Here is a 17,366-nt window from a genome sequence, read left to right on the forward strand (position 1 = left end):
GTCACTCTTGTTGTTAGTATTGTTTACTAATTCAGCAAATATGCATCAAGCACCCACTCTGCTGCAGAGGGCACAGGTTCAATCCCTGGTCAGGGAAGTTCCCCTCAGTATGGCCAAAAAAAAAGGAAAAAGTTTATCATGAAAAATAGTAAACGGAAACCCATTAAAAGAAAAAGAAAAAAGGTGACATTTTTGCAAAGACTGGAGGTGAGGGAGACAGACGTGCTAGTATCTTGAGGAGGAATGTTTGCACAGAACGAACATGCCTGTGCAAAGCTCCCCAGGTGAAATGTGCCTGGCGGGGCTGGGGGTGGGTCGGGGAAACTGAGCAGAGATGATGTCACAGGTCAGGCTGCCAGATCCCATGGGGCAGTGCTGGTCGTGGTGAACTTGGCTTTTACTCCAGGTGGAGAGGAATCACTGCAAGGTTTTGAGCAAAAGAACGACATGATCTGACTTACATTTCAAAAGGAGGTGCAGAGTGAGACTGGGAGAACCGGTGCAGAGGTCCCAGTAGGGCAGTGATGGCAGTGAGAAATCATTGGATTCTGGGTATATTTTGAAGCTGGGGCCAGCTTGGTTTCCTGAGGGCTCCGATCTGGAGTGTGTGTGTGAGAGAGAGAGGAGATGATGGCCATGCTGAGCATGAACTAACAGAAGGAATCAGTTGCCACCAACTGAGATGGTTGAGGCTGCAAGTGAACCAGGTTTTGGGGAGGAGATCCACTTCAATGTGAATGTATTAAGATCTAGATGTCAGACATGTGCATGAAGATACCTAATAGGATGTTGATGTAAAACAGAGTTGTTAGCACTGGTGGTGGTGGTTTAGTCACTAAGTCGTGTCCGACTATTTCGATCCCATGGACTGTAGCCTACCAGGCTCCTCTGTCCCTGGGATTCTCCAGGCAAGAATACTGGAGTGGGTTGCCATTTCCTTCTCCAGGGGAATCTTCCTGGCCCAGGAATCGAACCTGATGTCACTGGGTCTCCTGCATTGCAGGCATTTTCTTTACTGACTGAGCTATGAGGAAGCACTACTATGAATGTTTTCTTTCCCTTTTACACCCAATCCTCACACTAGCCAGTGAGGAAGGCAGGCCAAGGATTATTGCCCCAGCTTGGCAGAATGGAACCTCTACAGAGTATATACCTGAAAGAATTGTAAAGAAATATTCAAGCAAATGCTGGTACATGAATTGTCATAGCAGCACTGTTCATAATGGTCCAATGGTGTCCATCAGTGGCTGAACAAATGTGTAAAATGTGGGAGGCCCATACAATGGGATTGTATTCAGCCATAAAAAGGGATGACGGACCAATACATGCTACAAGATGGATAAACCTCAAAAACATTATATTCAGTGAAAGAAGTCAGTCACAAAAGACTACGTATTATCATTCTATTGATATGAAATATCCAGAATAGTTAAATCTATAGACACAGAAGGCAGATTAGTGGTTGCCAGAGGTTGGGGAAAGGCGGAAATAGGGAATGATTACTTAATGGGCATAGGGTCTCCTTTGGAAGTGATGAAGGTGTTTTGGAACTGGTAGGGGTGAGAGCTGCATAACACTGAAAACGGACTAAATGTCACTGGGTTTTACACTTTAAAATGGTTCAAATCATGTTCTGTGCATTTTAATCTCAATTAGAAAACAATCCTTCTATGAGGAACCTAATGCCAGGCTTGTGGTACCCAGCGCCCTGCAGTGACTCCCAGCGCTAGCCTCCTTGAAGCCTGGGAAGGACTCACCGGTTCTCCATACCCCTTTTGAGCAGGAGCCCAGCGAGATAAAGGGATGTCTCCCCTACGAGGTCAGTTCAGGGCTACTGGATCTCCCAAATTCTAGACCAGGGAATCTAGTCTGACCAGCACGGAAGTCGCATCTGAAATCAGCCCTGCCCTAGAAAGCCTGTGGCTGGCGGGTGTTGCTGGCGTCCCAGGGAACCTGTACTTCCGGGTCTGTTCCGGTTGGGAAGGAAGGAGCGCCAGCAGCCAATCAGGCTCCGCAGAGCGGCTGTATTTAACTCTTCAGGGTCCCGGCTCCCGGGACGGAAGGGACTTTTACGGATCGTCTCTGAGGAAATGGAAGCTCCAGAAAGATAAATACCTTCTCCCAAGTCACGCCGCCTGTAAATGGCTGAGTCGGGACGAGGAGGAAGGGAACCAACGTGGATACGGCACCTACTCCGCGTCCAAGAGCCTCGCAGAAGTCATCTTCGCTCCATCTGCCGAGGAGATTCAGGGAGGCTTAGGCACCACGCCGACATCACACAGCGATGAAGAGGCAAGGCTGGAAGTTGGACGTAGGTCTAGCTGACTCTTATAATCTAGAATTCTTTTCTTTTAAAAAATATTTATTTTTCCTTATTTGCCTGCAATGGATCTTAGTTGCGATCCGCCGAATCAATGGGGGCATGTGATTTTTTTTTTTTTTTTAGTTGCGGCAGGTGAGAACTAGTTGCTTGACAAGGGATTGAAGTCGGCCCGCTGCACTGGGAGTGCCCACTCTTAGCCACTGGACTACCAGGGAATTCCCATAATCTGTAATTCTTGCTAGGCCTTTATCTGGTTCACACGTGTCTCCCCAACATCGAGGGAATGAAGGAAGGAACCAAGCTCTTTACAGTCTCCCACACCTCCATCCAGATTCACCCTGATCAAAGTTAACAGACCCTTGGGGCGATTACACGGTTGCCGTGGTAACCGAACTTTTAGAAGTAACTGCTACAGGCAATCCAGGACAAAACCAGTGAACCCGTCTCTCCCTGCACTAGTTACAGCTTTTCTGTCCAAGCCGACAAAGGTTAACACAAAGCAGCGAAGAGGAGAGGAGAGAGTCCCTGACATACCTTTATTGCTCTTGACCATCCTTGTTGACCAAGGACCCTATGTTTGTCCCACCACCGCCACCTTCACTACAGACCCATAGTTTAAAAAATGGTATCTACCGAGGACACTTGCTCATAAGTGGTAACGAAATTGTAGCCTCATTCTTTATCCATCAACAATTACAGAACTACCATCAGAGCTTCAGGAGATAACCATCCCCTCACAAGCTTTGATAGTATTTAGCCCCAAATCAGAAGCTTGACAGTTTTGTTAGGTAGTGCATGCCTGTAGGGTTTGGACTTTCTGAAGTATAGGAAATAGCTTCTTGAGGCCATTCTAAACAAAATCAGAAGTGAAACTGAGGGAATAATCACAGCTACAAAGAACCTTAAAAGAATTGTGATGATTATGCAAGTAAATGAGAAAGCCTGAACTAAACGGGTGGTTTTCTAGGAAATCATAAATTACAAAAATCAGTCCTTAAAGACCATTAAATTGTAAACAGACCAAATAGTACATAAGAAAATGAAAATGTTTATTAAAGAGCTATTCTCCCACACATAAAGGGGAAACAAAGTACTGAGTCCAAACAAGACTTCAGGTGAATTCAACCAAAACTTTATAGAGTGATGAGTAAAAATGCCATTCAAATGGTTCACGGCCCTAGAGATGATAAGAAAGCAGCTACATTTGTAGAGTCTAAATGGCAGACACAGTTCTGAGTGCTGTGTTCATTTAATTCTCACAATAAAGGACTATTCCTCTCTAAAGATAAATTATTGTTCTCACTCTAGAGGTGAAAAAACACAGGAGTCAATAAGTAGTTCAGGGTGACACAACTAGTAAGTGGCAGATCCTAATTTGGACTCAGTTGAGTTTAGCTCCAGAATTCACTCTGAACCACTATGCCAGGTCAACTCTTCCAAATTACTTTTATGAATATTACATATCAATAACCAAATCTGTCAATAATGACACAAGACAGCAACACCACAGATTATCTCATTTATGAATACAACAGCAAAAACTGTAAACCCAATACTAGCAAATATAATCCAGCAGCACATACAAAAATTATATACAATAACTGAGTAGGTCATACCAGGAATAAAAGACGGTTCGACATTAGGAATACCATTGATATTATTCACCATATTAACAAATCATTAGAGAAAAATTATTATTTGATTATTTTGGAGATGTTGAAAAGGTATTTGAAAAAGTTCAATAATCTATGTTTGATTTTTAAGAAAAAAAAATTCCTTAACAAGAGGATGGGAAAAATGCATCCTTAAAGTACAATTATGCCCCACCACCGCCTCCCTCAACATGCACACACATACAAATACATATGTATATGAAGTGAAGTGAAGTCGCTCAGTCGTGTCCAACTCTTTGCGACCCCATGGACTGTAGCCTACCAGAATCCTCAGTCCATGGGATTTTCCAGGCAAGAATACTGGAGTGGTTTGCCATTTCCTTCTCCAGGGGATCTTCCCGACCCAGGGATCAAACCTGGGTCTCCCGCATTGTAGGCAGACGCTTTACCGTCTGAGCTACCAGGGAAACAGCCAAAAAGCCTAAAAGCCTAAAAGACTTCTCATTAAAGTCAGGGCAAAACTAGTATATCCACTACCATCACTTTTATTCAGAGTAAGTTCCAGAGGCACTTACCAACGTAATTAAATAAACAGTTATAAAGATTGAAAAAGTGATATAATTATTATTTACAGGTGAAATGACACAATTTTATTTTAGAAAGCCTAAAAATTCAACTAGAAAATTGTAGCACACAATTCAGTAATACATGTCCCTACAAATTTCACATACAAAAATCAATAGCCTTACTAGATATAAAAAGATTGGTTTGAAGATATAGTGGAAGATTTCTTTTTTTTTTTTTTTTGGCCAGTTCCTAGTTCCCTGACAAGGGATCAGACCCATCCCCCTTACAGTGAAAGCACGGAGTCTTCACCACTAGACCACCAGGGAAGTCCCACAGGACTTACATTTTGACCCAGCAATTCCAGCTCTGGGAATTTATCTTACCAACATACTTGTGTATACATTCATTCATTTTTTCTGCAGTTACTACTGAATGCTTACTTATTCCATATCAGATACCTTTCTGAGTGCCAAGAATGCAAATAAACAAGCAAATGGACAAAAACAAAACAAATAACAACAAAAACCTTTTTAATCTAGTGGTAGGAAACAGATAATAAGCATGATTTTAAAAATAAATGATACAATGTGTTAGAAGAAGATTACTGTCAGGATAGGGAGATTGGGTGTACTAGGTGGTCAGGATGGGCCTCGTGGATAAGGAGGTGAGGGGCTGAGCCATGTGAATATGGGCACTGGGGGGGCATGCACAAAGTCCCTAGGGTGGGATTATGCCTGATGAGTGCACATGAGTCATGTGTGCAATAGCAAAAGATTCAAAGAATAAGTATTCATCTGTAGGGAACCAGTTTAAACAAAGATACATCTACCAATGATCCTGTGCAACTATACAAAAAACTAAAGAAACTCTCTGTGATGTGAAATGGGAAGCTCTCCAGGATATACTCTTTAGTGGAAAAAAGCAAGGAGCAGAATAGATTCTAAATCATGCTGGCTTTGTGTATCCAAAGGAGGTAAATCAGTGTTAGAAAGATGTCACTTTTTTCTCAACTAATTTATAAATGTAATATGGGCTCTCCCCAAAGAAAAAGAAAACTAGTTTTTAAGAGCTAAGAAAATTCTTAAAAAGGAGAGGAAGGAGGGGAACTAGCCCAACTGGATAGTAAAACATATTATAAAGCTGTGGTAATTAAAATACTTTTGTATGGAAACATGAGTAGAGATCAATAGAGTAAAATATCCTGAAACAGACTTAAATACACGTAGGAAATCATAGGTTATGTAAGAAGTTTTCCTGGGAGTATGAGTAGCCATTTGGAAACACATACGTTTGTATCCTTCCTGTACTACTTATACTAAAATAAGCTGCAAATGGCTCAAAGATATAAATCTAAACTATGAAACCATAAAAGTAGCAGATTAAAAAAATTTATAATTTTGCAGTGGGATGGGCTTACTTAAGCATGACACAAAACTCAGAAGTTATCAACTCTGACCACAATAAAGTTTCAAAATTTTCCATGGAAAAAAATAAGAAAATCCAAAGACAAACTAAGCAATAATTTATGCAACGCATGTAACAGACAAATTTCTGTAACATAAAGACAACTCATATATCAAAATACAAAAGCTAAGATCCTGTAGAAAAATAGTCCCAGGATATGAACAAAGAGTTCACAGAAATGGAAATTAACATGGCTCTTAAATACACTAAAAAGATACTTGTGTGCTCAGTCGCTTCAGACATGTCTGACTTTTCACAACTCCATGGACTTTGTCCATGTTCTTTGTCCATGGGATTTTTCCTGGCAAGAATACTGGAGTGGGTTGCCATGCCCTCCTCCAGGGGATCTTCCTGATCCAGGAATTGAACCCACATCTCCCTCATCTCCTGCGTATTAGGCAGATTTTTTTTTTAACCACTGAGCCATCGGGTAAGCCCAAAAAGATGCTTAGACTCACTTAAGACAACAGCGAGATGCCGGCAAAGATAAGTGGTTAAGAATCTGCCTTGCAATGCAGAGGACGCTGGTTTGATCGCTGGTCTGGTAAGATCCCACATGCCGAGGGACAACTAAACCCACGCGCCACGGCTGCTGAACCCTCTCTGTAGAGCCCACGAGCCACGACTACTGCAGCCTGTGCACACTAGCGTCTGTGCTCAGCAACAGAGAAGCCCCCACGATGAGAGGCCCGTGCACTGCAACTTGAGAGGAGCCCCTGCTCGCCACAACTAGAGAAAGCCTCTGCGCAGCAACGAAGACCCAGAGCCGCCTAAAAGAGAAATAAATTCTTCTTTAAAAAAATACAGTGGTTTGATAACATGGCTCATCATCTATTTTCATTGAATAGTGCTGATCTTGATTGAAACCAGTCCCCCTGTCAGCTGTTAAATCACTGAGCTACAGGGCCGGGAGGACTCATCCTTCCGAATCCACCAGGACCATTGCAGGAGCTGCCCGGCCTCAACCCTCTGAGGCCCAGGCAAGGATGCTCATCCCTCCAGGCCTGTTATCCTCAGTCACTGCCCCAGATATCAGCTGTTTTGGCCATCTCCTTTCTTCACACCACTCTGTAATTCCCTTCTTGTTTTAACAGCCCTCTGCTCTCCACCTTCTGAAACTTTTTTCCTTTTCTCTTTGGAAAGCTGATTCTTGGTCAAAAAAACCACCGAGGGACTTTCCTGGTGGTCCAGTGGTTAAGGCTCCATGCTTCCAATGCAGGGAGCACAGGTTCAATCCCCCGTCAGGGAACCAAGATCCCATATGCCTCAGGTGTGGCCAAAAAGTTAAAAAAAAAAGTAGAAACAACCTGAAAGTCCATCAAGGCATGAATGTATGAACAACATGTGGTCTATTCGTATAATGGAATATTATTCAGCTATAAGAACTAAGTACCAACACATGCTACAACATAAACCCTGAAAACATGCTGAGTGAAAGAAGGCAGACACAAAAGGCCACTATGACTCCATTCATGTGAAATGTTCAGATTAGGTAAGTCTATAGAGACTGAAAATAGAAAAGTGATCGCTGGGAGAGAAGGGAAGATGGGGAGTGATTGCTAGTGGGTACGGGCCTTCTTTTGGAGATGATGAAAATGTTCCAGAATTAGTTAATGATGAAGACTATACACCTTTACAAATGTACTAAAATCCACTGGATTGTACGTATTAAAATGTGAATTTTATGGTATGGGAATTATATCTCAGAAACAAACAGAGAAAGAGGCCAACAATCTGGATTGTTATGACAAACCTGATGTTTTTCATACTGACTTAAATTTTTTTTTTTTTCCCACACCACGCATCATGTGAGAACTTAGTTCCCTGACCACGGATTGAACCCTGGCTCCAGTAGTGAAAGCGCCGAGTCCTAACCACTGGATCACCAGGGTATTCCCTTACTGACTTAATTTTTGAGCAAGCAAAGCAAAGTAGGATTTGGCCTGTAGGCCACCAGTTTGGGACCTTGGAACAGAAATCATGCTCTCCTCTGAGGTCACCCCTTCCCAGGACCCCTCCCTCGCTCAGGCGTTCCCCTTCCTTTTCTTGCACCCACCCCTCTTGCACCACCTTCCAGACCCTCGTCCTTCCTGCCTCCTCTGAAGTCCCCATCTCTCAGCTATGCTCATTCACTGCCAGCTCAGTTTCTATCTTCCTCTCCCCTCCATTGCTCTGCTACCTTCGTGCCCACATATGAACCCCTACTTTCCAGCTGTTTGTTAGTGGCTTGAACGTCTTGTTCTTTGACCTCAAGCCTGTCTTTGACTCCACACCTGTCCTCCCTTCCCCTCCCTCGTGGACTCCACAGTTCCCCACTGTGGCCACTCTCTTGACAACATCCTCTTCTCCTGACCTGCCCCCCTGTGGTACCTGCCTGGAACCCCCACGCGGGGTCAGGCTGATTGCCCTTCCTCTCCTGGGGAGCGCCTGGACCCTGAGCTCTGCTGGAGGAAGTCACGGCACCACAGGGTCTGGTGCCAGCGCTTCACGGATGGCGACTGTCACTGGGTCCTCGTCAGCTCAGCCTGCCACCCTCTGCAGAGATTACCTCTGACCTCACCTTCTATTCCACACAGAAACCCAAGGCCCTCAGACAGGAACTCCCTCCAACATCCTGTCACCTCGGACCTGATTGCACCCACTGTCGCCTCCTGCAGGGAAGACAAGCCCTTTTTCCATCTGCTGCATCTGAATGTTTGTCTCCCCAAATTCATATGCTAAATCTGAACACCTGGGACTTCCCTGGTGGTCCAGTGGCTAAGACTCCGACTCCCAATGCAGGGGTCCCAGGTCCGATCCTTGGTAGGGGAACTAGATCCCACATGCTGAAACTGACATGGCATGGCAAAATTAAAAAAAGAAAATACAACTGATACTTAATGTAATGGTATTAGGAGGTCATTGGGGTGATGAGGTCACTCCATGAACGGGATTCATGCCATATAAACAAAGCTCCACAGGGATTCACCCTTAGCCTGTCTATCACGTGAGGCAACGCCAGACACCAAATCTGCCGTTAAACTCTCAGCCTCCAGAACTGTGAGAAATACATGTTTATTGTTCGTAAACAACCGGGTCTGTGGTATTTTACTATAGCAGCCTGGACGGACTAAGACTCCATGTAAGGCCAGTCCTCGCCACTGTGCGGGCTCTCACACCCCAAACCCCACTTTCCACTCCTGGATGCCCCCTCAGGCTTCTGTGGGCTCTCTGACTCTTTGCCAAGAACAAACCAAACTCCTCATGTCTCTCCTCCCTCCCTGCCTCTCTCCTCCCCTCTGTGTCCTTTCCTAACAACTAGCCTCTTCCCTTCCTAAGCTGATTCTTTTTTAATGAGTTGTCTACACTGGCTGCTTCAGTTTCCCCATACATCCCTCGATCCCCACAACAATCTGACTTCTACTCCCAGTTCCACTGAACCTTTTCCTGAAGGCCCCACCAATCTCCTCCTTGCTCAATCAAGGGCACTTCTAAGTTCTTAGCTTCCTGGGCTTCTCAGAGCAACTAACAGCCCAGGGGTCTGCTCTGCAGCAGGTGATGTGGTGGAGGGGTCTGCGGGAACTCACTCAAGTGACATTTAATCCAGCCTGGAGGGGGCCAAACAGGGCACCCTGGAGGAGGTGACCTCAGAGCAGCAGGAGAAGATGAGTAACTCAGCCAAGTGGAGAAGGGACACAGTGAAAGTGGAAGTCACTCAGTCATGTCTGACTCTTTGTGACTCCATGGACTGTCCATGGAATTCTCCAGGGCAGAATAGTGGAGTGGGGAGCCTTTCCCTTCTCCAGGGGATCTTCCCAACCCAGGGATCGAACCCATGTCTCTCGCATTGCAGGTGGATTCTTTACCAGCTAAGCCACAAGGGAAGCCCGAAGGTGCACAAGGGCTTTTTGAAAAATGAAAGGAGAATTCCATGGTGGCCCAGTGGTTAAGACTCCGTGCTTCCATTGTAGGGGGCATGAGTTCAATTCCTGATCAGGGGACTAATATTCTACATGCCTTGTGGGGCGCACAAAAAAAATAGAGGAAAAAGTGGAAGGAACCCCCCAGTTTGTGAGGCATGTTCAATGTTCCTAAAATTGACCTGGGAGGCTGGCTATGAAGACTTTGAAGGTCATGTAAAAGACTTTGCTGTTGAGATTTTATTCTGGAAGCATTTAGAGGCACCACTGAATGGCCTAAAGGAGAGCTCAGTGACCTTTTTAGTTAACAGGCTACATAGTAGGTATTTTAGTCTCTTTCAACTTCTCAACTCTGCAGTATCAACGGAAGCCAAAGATAATACATAGATGACACATTTCATGTGTGTATATAAAGATGAAAGCTTTATGGACACAAATTTGAATTTCATATAATTTTCATGTGTCATGAAAAACTATTCTTGGGAATTCCCTGTGTTCCAGTGGTTAGAATTCCGAGATCTCACTGCCAATGGCAAGAGTTCAATCCCTGGTTGGGGAGCTAAGATCTCAAGGTGTGCAGCGTGACCAAAAAATAAGAAGATAAATAAAAAAGAAATCTATTCTTCTTTTGAGTTTTTTCCAACCATTCTCAACTCCCAGGCTATGCACATACAGATAGTAGGCTGATTTGGCTTTCATGCTGAAATTTGCCAACCCTGCCGGCGTGCTACATCACTTCAATTGTGTCTCACTCTTTGCGACCCCATAGACTGTAGCCTTCCAGGCTCCTCCGTCCATGGGATTTTCCAGGCAAGAATACTGGAGTGGGTTGCCATTTTCTTCTCCAGGGGATCTTCCCAACCCAGGGATCAAACCGATGTCTCTTATATAACCTGCATTGGCAGGCAGGTTCTTTACCAGTAGTGCCACCTGGGAAGTCCCTAGAACAACATGATGAGAACTGAGTTTTACTTTTTGTTTATCTTTTGGCCACGCTGCATGGCATGTAGGATCCCCAACCAGGGATTGAACCTGTACTCCCTGCATTGGCAACACCTGGTCTTAACCACTGAATCGCCAGGGAAGTCCCAGGAACTGGGTTTTATTTTTATTTTAAAAAGTATTTATTTGTTTACATTTTGCTGCACTGGGTCTCAGTTGCAGCACACAGGATCTTTGATCTTCATTGCAGCATGCAGACTCGTATTTGCAGTATGTGAGATCTAGTTCCCTGACCTGGGATTGAACCTGGGCCCCCTGCCCTGGGAGCTTGAAGTCTTAGCCACTGGACCACCAGGGAAGTCCCAGAACTGGATTTTAGAATAATGAGTCGGAGTGGGAGTGAGTAAGCTGAAGAGACTTATCAGAAAGTGATCTCTGAGAGAGGATAAATAACCAGGTAAGTGGCAATGAGGATGGAGCTAAGTGAGTGGGCTGGGGAGCCTCTGGGCACAGACAGGACTTAGAAAGCTTAACTGGCCACAGCCACTCCAGGAGAGATTCAATAGACTTGGTGCCTTTCCTCCTCCCCTCGCCACCCCAGAACAAAGCACAATCCCTGAAAGCTAGGGTAATGGGTGTAGGTATCATCACTGATCCACACAGGGGAATAATCCCAAGCTAGTTCTGGATAGATCCTTCGCAGAACATGTGCCAGGGGCTTTCCACTACCATGAGCCCCCAAAGTGTGCTTTCTACTACCACAAGCCCCCAGAGAGTGCTGACCTGTGTCGTGACTGTTGACAAGGTCTTCTTCATTCCCATGGATGCTTTGGATGGACTGAGCAAGGCTTCAAGGCAGAAGGACTTCGCCAGCTAGACCGCCAGTGGGTCAGTGCAGGCAGCTGGTCATGGGAGGCTCTACTAGGAGGGCAAGACACACAGGTCTGCCATCCTGGATGTAGGTGATAGGTGGGCTGCTGGACCAGCTCAAGTGGTGGGTGTTTCCGACAGTCCCAGGAGTTGTTGGACTCTACAGGAGTAAACTCCTGCTCTTCCTCTGAATCAGCAAGTTCCCACCAAACTCTTCCCGACTCTCTTTTTCCGCCTCTAACCCCAGATATAATCTCCTCCTCCCACCCCAGGTGAAGCCTAACATTTTATCTCTTCTCTTGCCAAACTACTGTTGTTGGATAAATACCATGTCCTTCCCCATCAAAGGGGCTGCCCCTCTAGTCTCAAAACCACTATACCAACATCCCTGATGGTATAGTGGAAACAAATCTGCCTGCCAGTGCAGAGGACATGGGTTCCATCCCTGGTCCAGGAAGATTCCACTTGCAGCAGGGCAACTAAGCCCATAAGCCACAACCACTAAGTCCAAGTGCTGCAACCACTGAAGCCTGTGTGCCTGGCACTCGTGCTCCACAAAAAGGGAAGCCAGCACAGTAAGAAGCCTGCACACCACAACTAGAGACAACCTGTGGGCAGCAAGGAAGATCCACGATCCAGCACAGCAGAAAAAAAAAAAAGAAAAAACCCAACTGGTGCAAATCAAAGCTCTGGCTCTCAGCCTCAACACTCGGCATGCCCTCAGACGACGGGTGGGCAGACCTCAGATCTCCTTGCCCTCGACATTCTACCCCATCATCCAGACAAAGTGCCTACAGAACCAGTGCTGAGAAGGAGACTCTACTTAGTACTGATAACTTTATCTCTGAGAGAGATGGGAGGAAAAATAAAAGGACCAGCATTTCGGGTGAGGGTGGTCGCTGAGCAGCATGGAGGCCCTTTGTTGTTGTTTAGTCACTCAGTTGTGTCCGACTCTTTGCAACCCCGTGGACCACAGCACGCCAGGCTTCCCTGTTCTTCACCATCTCCCGAAGCTTGCTCAAACTCATGTCCATTGAGTCGGTGATGCCATCCAACCGTCTTATCCTCCGTCATCCCCTTCTCCTCCTGCCTTCAATCGTTCCTAGAAAATGTTGTTACTTTGATTTTCATGTAATAAAGTCAAAGTAAGAACATTCAGCACATGTGCCACAACTACTGAAGCCTTCACACCTAGAGCCTGTGCTCCACCTCAGATGGGTGTTACCCCCCCAAGGACACTCAGCAGTTCAGCAAGGAATGGATTAAAACAATGATGGAGCCAATCTGGGTGACAGCGGACATGAGGATGGGAAAGGCAGGGATGAGCAGTTAAAAGATGGAGAGCCAGTAGCTTAGGGGCCCCAAACATGTGTGTGGGCCAGTGGCTTAGTCGTGTCTGACTCCTTGTGACCCCATGACTCTGTCCATGGGATTCTCCAGACAAGAATATTGGAGCGGGTTGCCATTTCCTTCTCCGGGGGATCTTCCAGACCCAGGGATTGAACCTGGGTCTCCAGTATTGCAGTAAGGAAGTCCCAGGAGACTAAAAGGGAGGAAATACAGTTGGAGGTAGAAGTACCAGACTAAGGCGTTTGGAAGGTCTGGTTGCTGTGCTGTTTACTTGCTAAGTCGTGTCTGACTCTTTGTGACTCCACAGACTGTAGCCCGCCAGGCTCCTCTGTCCATGGGTTTCTCCAGGAACTGGGGTGGGTTGCCATTTTTCCTCCTCCAGGGGATCTTTCCAACCCAGGGACTGAACCCGCATCTCCTGAATCGGCAGGTAGATTCTTTACCACTGAGCCACCTGGGAAGCCCTAGAAGGTCTGGAAATGGAGCTGTTCTTGCAAGTGACAAGGTTTGGGGCATGACAAGGCCAGTGGTGGCCAAAGAACAGATTCTTGGCAGCACAAAAGTCAAGAACCTGGGGGTTAGATGGGTGGTCTACATGGATGCAGGATTCCCGAAGAAGGCAGGAAGGAGTAGAGGTGGAGACAGAGGCAGTGAGCCCTGGGGAGGGTGCGGAGCACCCGGGAGGAAGGCAGGGGAGTGACTTGCGAGTGGGGACCTCCTCTAAGGGCCTGTGCACCAGAGAGGCGTCTGAGGAAAGGAGAGTGACGGGACAGTGGCTTGGGAGAGGAGACAGGAGCGTGGAGGAGCCTCACCCCGCCTCTGGCCCTTTGGTCCAGGGAGTTCCGAGGAGAAAACAGTCCCCACTTAAAGACTGAGAGGAAGCAGTGTCCTGGGGAGAGTCAGGCTAGCAGAGAAGACGGGGAGACTGACAGGGTTTTGCTGACGGCAGGCTGTGAGTTTCAGAGCAGGATGGGAGTGTTTGGTTGATCAGGAAGTGCGGGTGACTGGGCCAGATTAGGGGCTGCTCGGAGTCATGCGAGGCTGAGGGTCTGGGTGCTGAGGGGTGAGCTGGCTTCGGACAGTGTGAAACGTGATGGGCCCGTGTGCTCTGCCTGTTCCTTGGTCCTCTTCTCTTCTCTCCTGAACTCACTCCACAGGTGCCCTCACCCAGTCCTACACTTGGAACACTGTCTGCCAGTGAAGCCCCAATTATAGCTTCACCCCCAGCCTCTCCGTAGAGTTCCTGGTGTGACGCAGATGTTCCTGCTGGACATCTCCACTCATTTAAAAGACTCTCCCAAATGGAAGCTGTGGCACTTCCCTGGAGGTCTTCCCAGTGGTTAAGAATCTGCCTTGCAATGCAGGGGGCCTGGGTTTGATCCCTGGTCAGGGAAATAAGATCCCACATGCCTCGGGGCACCTAAGTCCGAGCACCACCCTGGAGAGCCTGCATGACTCAATGAAGATCCCACATGCTACAACTAAGACCCGATGCAGCCATATATATATATATTATACATATATATATATGTATAATATATATATATAAATGGAAGAGGTGAACCGACAAGTCCTCTCTTCCCCTAGAATGCACTAGCATTCACCTTGTCACTTAGAACAGAAGCCTAGAAGTCACCCTGGAAACCTCTATTTGTGTTGTCCTGCTCGGCCAACGCATCACCAAGTGCTAAAATCACCTGCTTCAAAATCCACCTTGTGAGTAATGGCGGGCCTGCTGAAGAAGACCACTGGCCTGGTGGGATTGGCTGTTTGTGAAACTCCACATGAGAGGCTAAAAATATTGTTTACAAAAATTCTTAATGTTCTTGGACACATCCCTAAAAATGCAGGAAGTATAGGAAGTACAAAATGTATAGGAAGTATACAGAAAAAAAAAAAAAGAAAGTATACAGAATAGATTACAAATGAGAAGCTGAGTATGGTTAAAGCGGAAGCAGGTGTTAAAAAACTAGAAGAGCGACTGCAGGGTGGCCAAATAGAAGAGGTGATTCTTCAGGCTGAAAACGAACTAAGTCTGGCAAGAAAAATGATCCAGTGGAAACCAAGAGAGCCTTTAGTGGAAGAGCCTCCAGCCAGCCAATGGAAATGGCCAATATAAACAGCATTAACTAACTTATCTGTTGATAGGAAACTGATGTAATTAAATATTCTTTTATATGTTAAAAACAAACAAACAGGAGAAGGAAATGGCAACCCACTCCAGTATTCTTGCCTGGAAAAGTCCATGGACAGAGAAGTCTGGCGGGCTGAAGTCCATGGGATTACATGACTGAGCGTGTGTGCACAAGGGTGGAGGGAGATGGGTTGGTAGCAATAAAGTGGTAGAACTAAAAACAAACAAACAAACAAACAAAATCCACCTTGTCCCCAGCATCGATTATGGCCTTCACGCTCAGTCCTGGTCCCACACAGCATCCCCATCGTCATATCTGCCCCACTACAGTCTATTCTCATGGAGCACTGAGAGCACATGTTCTAAAACGTGCATCAGAGCAAGTGACTCCCTTCCTTTGGCTTCCCAAGGCCCTGGGATAGAATTCCAAATCCATGACTTCAGAATCTGGCTGCTTTCCGCCTTCATTCCACTACCCCACCCCCCTAGCTGCACCGGCCTCCATGTTTCACTCAGACACTGTCTGTCCCCAGCCTGGGCCTTTGCCTGGAAGACTTGTCCTCACCTTCAGGGCTCTGTTCCAAGGACACCTTCTCCCAGAGGTCCTCCTGAACGTCCTGCCCCAAATTGCCTCTCCCTCCACCCTCCCCCTTATTCTGCTTTGTTTTTCTTCATATGCATCGGAACATTTCATGTAAATCAATACTATGCTTATTTGTTCATTTGATGACATTCTCTCCTCTGGAATGGTTCAACTACACATTTTTCCACCGCAGTATCGCCCGCTTCGAACTGCTCCCAGCTCATAGTAGAGGCTCAGTAAGTATTTGTTGAATAAATATCTACTAACGAAGGTTATTTTATCTGATATGGGATTCAAAAGCTCATTTTGAAAACCACAGACTGGATATTGCAGTTGCATTGCATGCATTCCTGCCATAGTAATTCACATTCTCCCCCAAGGAGAATTAGGCAGAGGAGAAAGCCCATGTTTCTCAGCTCAATAAAGAACGTATCCTTTTCTTATAAGGCATGGGCTATGCTCTGCCTTCCATGGTGTTAGCCTCCGTTGTCTCTGAAAAGAAGACACTGACCTCCACTCCTGCCGGTGTATTGCATTTCAGAGTCCAGGGGGGCTGCACATCACCGTTCAGCTGGCTGAACCCTGGTGAGGGTGAGGGAGACTCTACTTGATCTTGAGGGAGGAAGAAAGGTCATTCCTATTTGAGAAAATTAATACGGAGTGGGGATGGTAGCTTTCAAGAGAGAAAGAATGTGAACGTGAAAAGGCCTCCAGGAAACAAGGAGCAAGGAAGACTTGCTCTGAAGGTTGATGTCCCTGGGGAGCTGGGGAGAGTCTGTCGAGGGAGAAAGTGGCTCCAGCCAGTGATAAGATCAGTCTGGGTCAAAAAAGATCCTGAGAGAATGGATTGGAGGAGGCAGAGCAGATGCAGAGAAACCAGAGAAGCTGTTGGCGAGTGTCTAAGTAAGAGGTGGTGCCTTAGACCGGGTGCAGGGGGTGGGTGGGGGAGATGGAGAGAGATGCATGGATTTGACAGGACTGCGAGGAGATCCAACCAGTCCATCCTAAAGGAAATCAGCCCTGAATATTCATTGGAAGGACTGATGTTGAAGCTGAAACTCCAATACGTTGGCCACCTGATGTGAAGAACTGACTCACTGGAAAAGACCCTGATGCTGGGAAAGATTGAGGGCAGGAGAAGGGAATGACAGAGGATGAGATGCTGGATGGCATCACCAACTCAATGGACATGAGTTTGAGTAAACTCCAGGAGTTGGTGATGGACAGGGAGGCCTGGCGTGCTGCAGTCCATGGGGTTGCAAAGAGTTGGACACGACTGAGTGAACTGAACTGAACTAAGAGGTTAAGTTGATGGAGCTTGGTGATAAGTCAAATACAGATGAAGGAGAAGGGAGATGGAAGGAGATGCCCACAGGGAGTTCCCTTGTGGTCTAGTCCTTAGGATTCCAGGCTTTCACTGCCATGACCCAAGTTCAGTCTCTGTTCAGGGAACTGAGATCCTGCAAGCCGAGCTGGCCAAAAAAAAAAAAAAAAAATTAGGGAGAGAGACATCCATGTTTCTTGGTGGTGGTTTAGTCTCTAAGTTGTATCTGACTCTTTTCGTGACCCCATGGACTGTAGCCCATCAGGCTCCTCTGTCCATGCACTTCTCCAGGCAAGA

At 46.4% G+C, this 17,366-nt stretch overlaps 1 pseudogene; it reads left to right on the top strand.

Annotated features, from left to right (window-relative positions):
• The first annotated feature begins 14,751 nt into the window (after window positions 1-14,751).
• LOC122680836 lies at window positions 14,752-15,209 on the top strand (annotated as a pseudogene).
• Window positions 15,210-17,366: the final 2,157 nt, after the last annotated feature.

This window comes from Cervus elaphus, chromosome 22 (genome assembly GCF_910594005.1).
Source record: "Cervus elaphus chromosome 22, mCerEla1.1, whole genome shotgun sequence".
NCBI classification, from domain to species: Eukaryota; Metazoa; Chordata; class Mammalia; order Artiodactyla; family Cervidae; genus Cervus; species Cervus elaphus.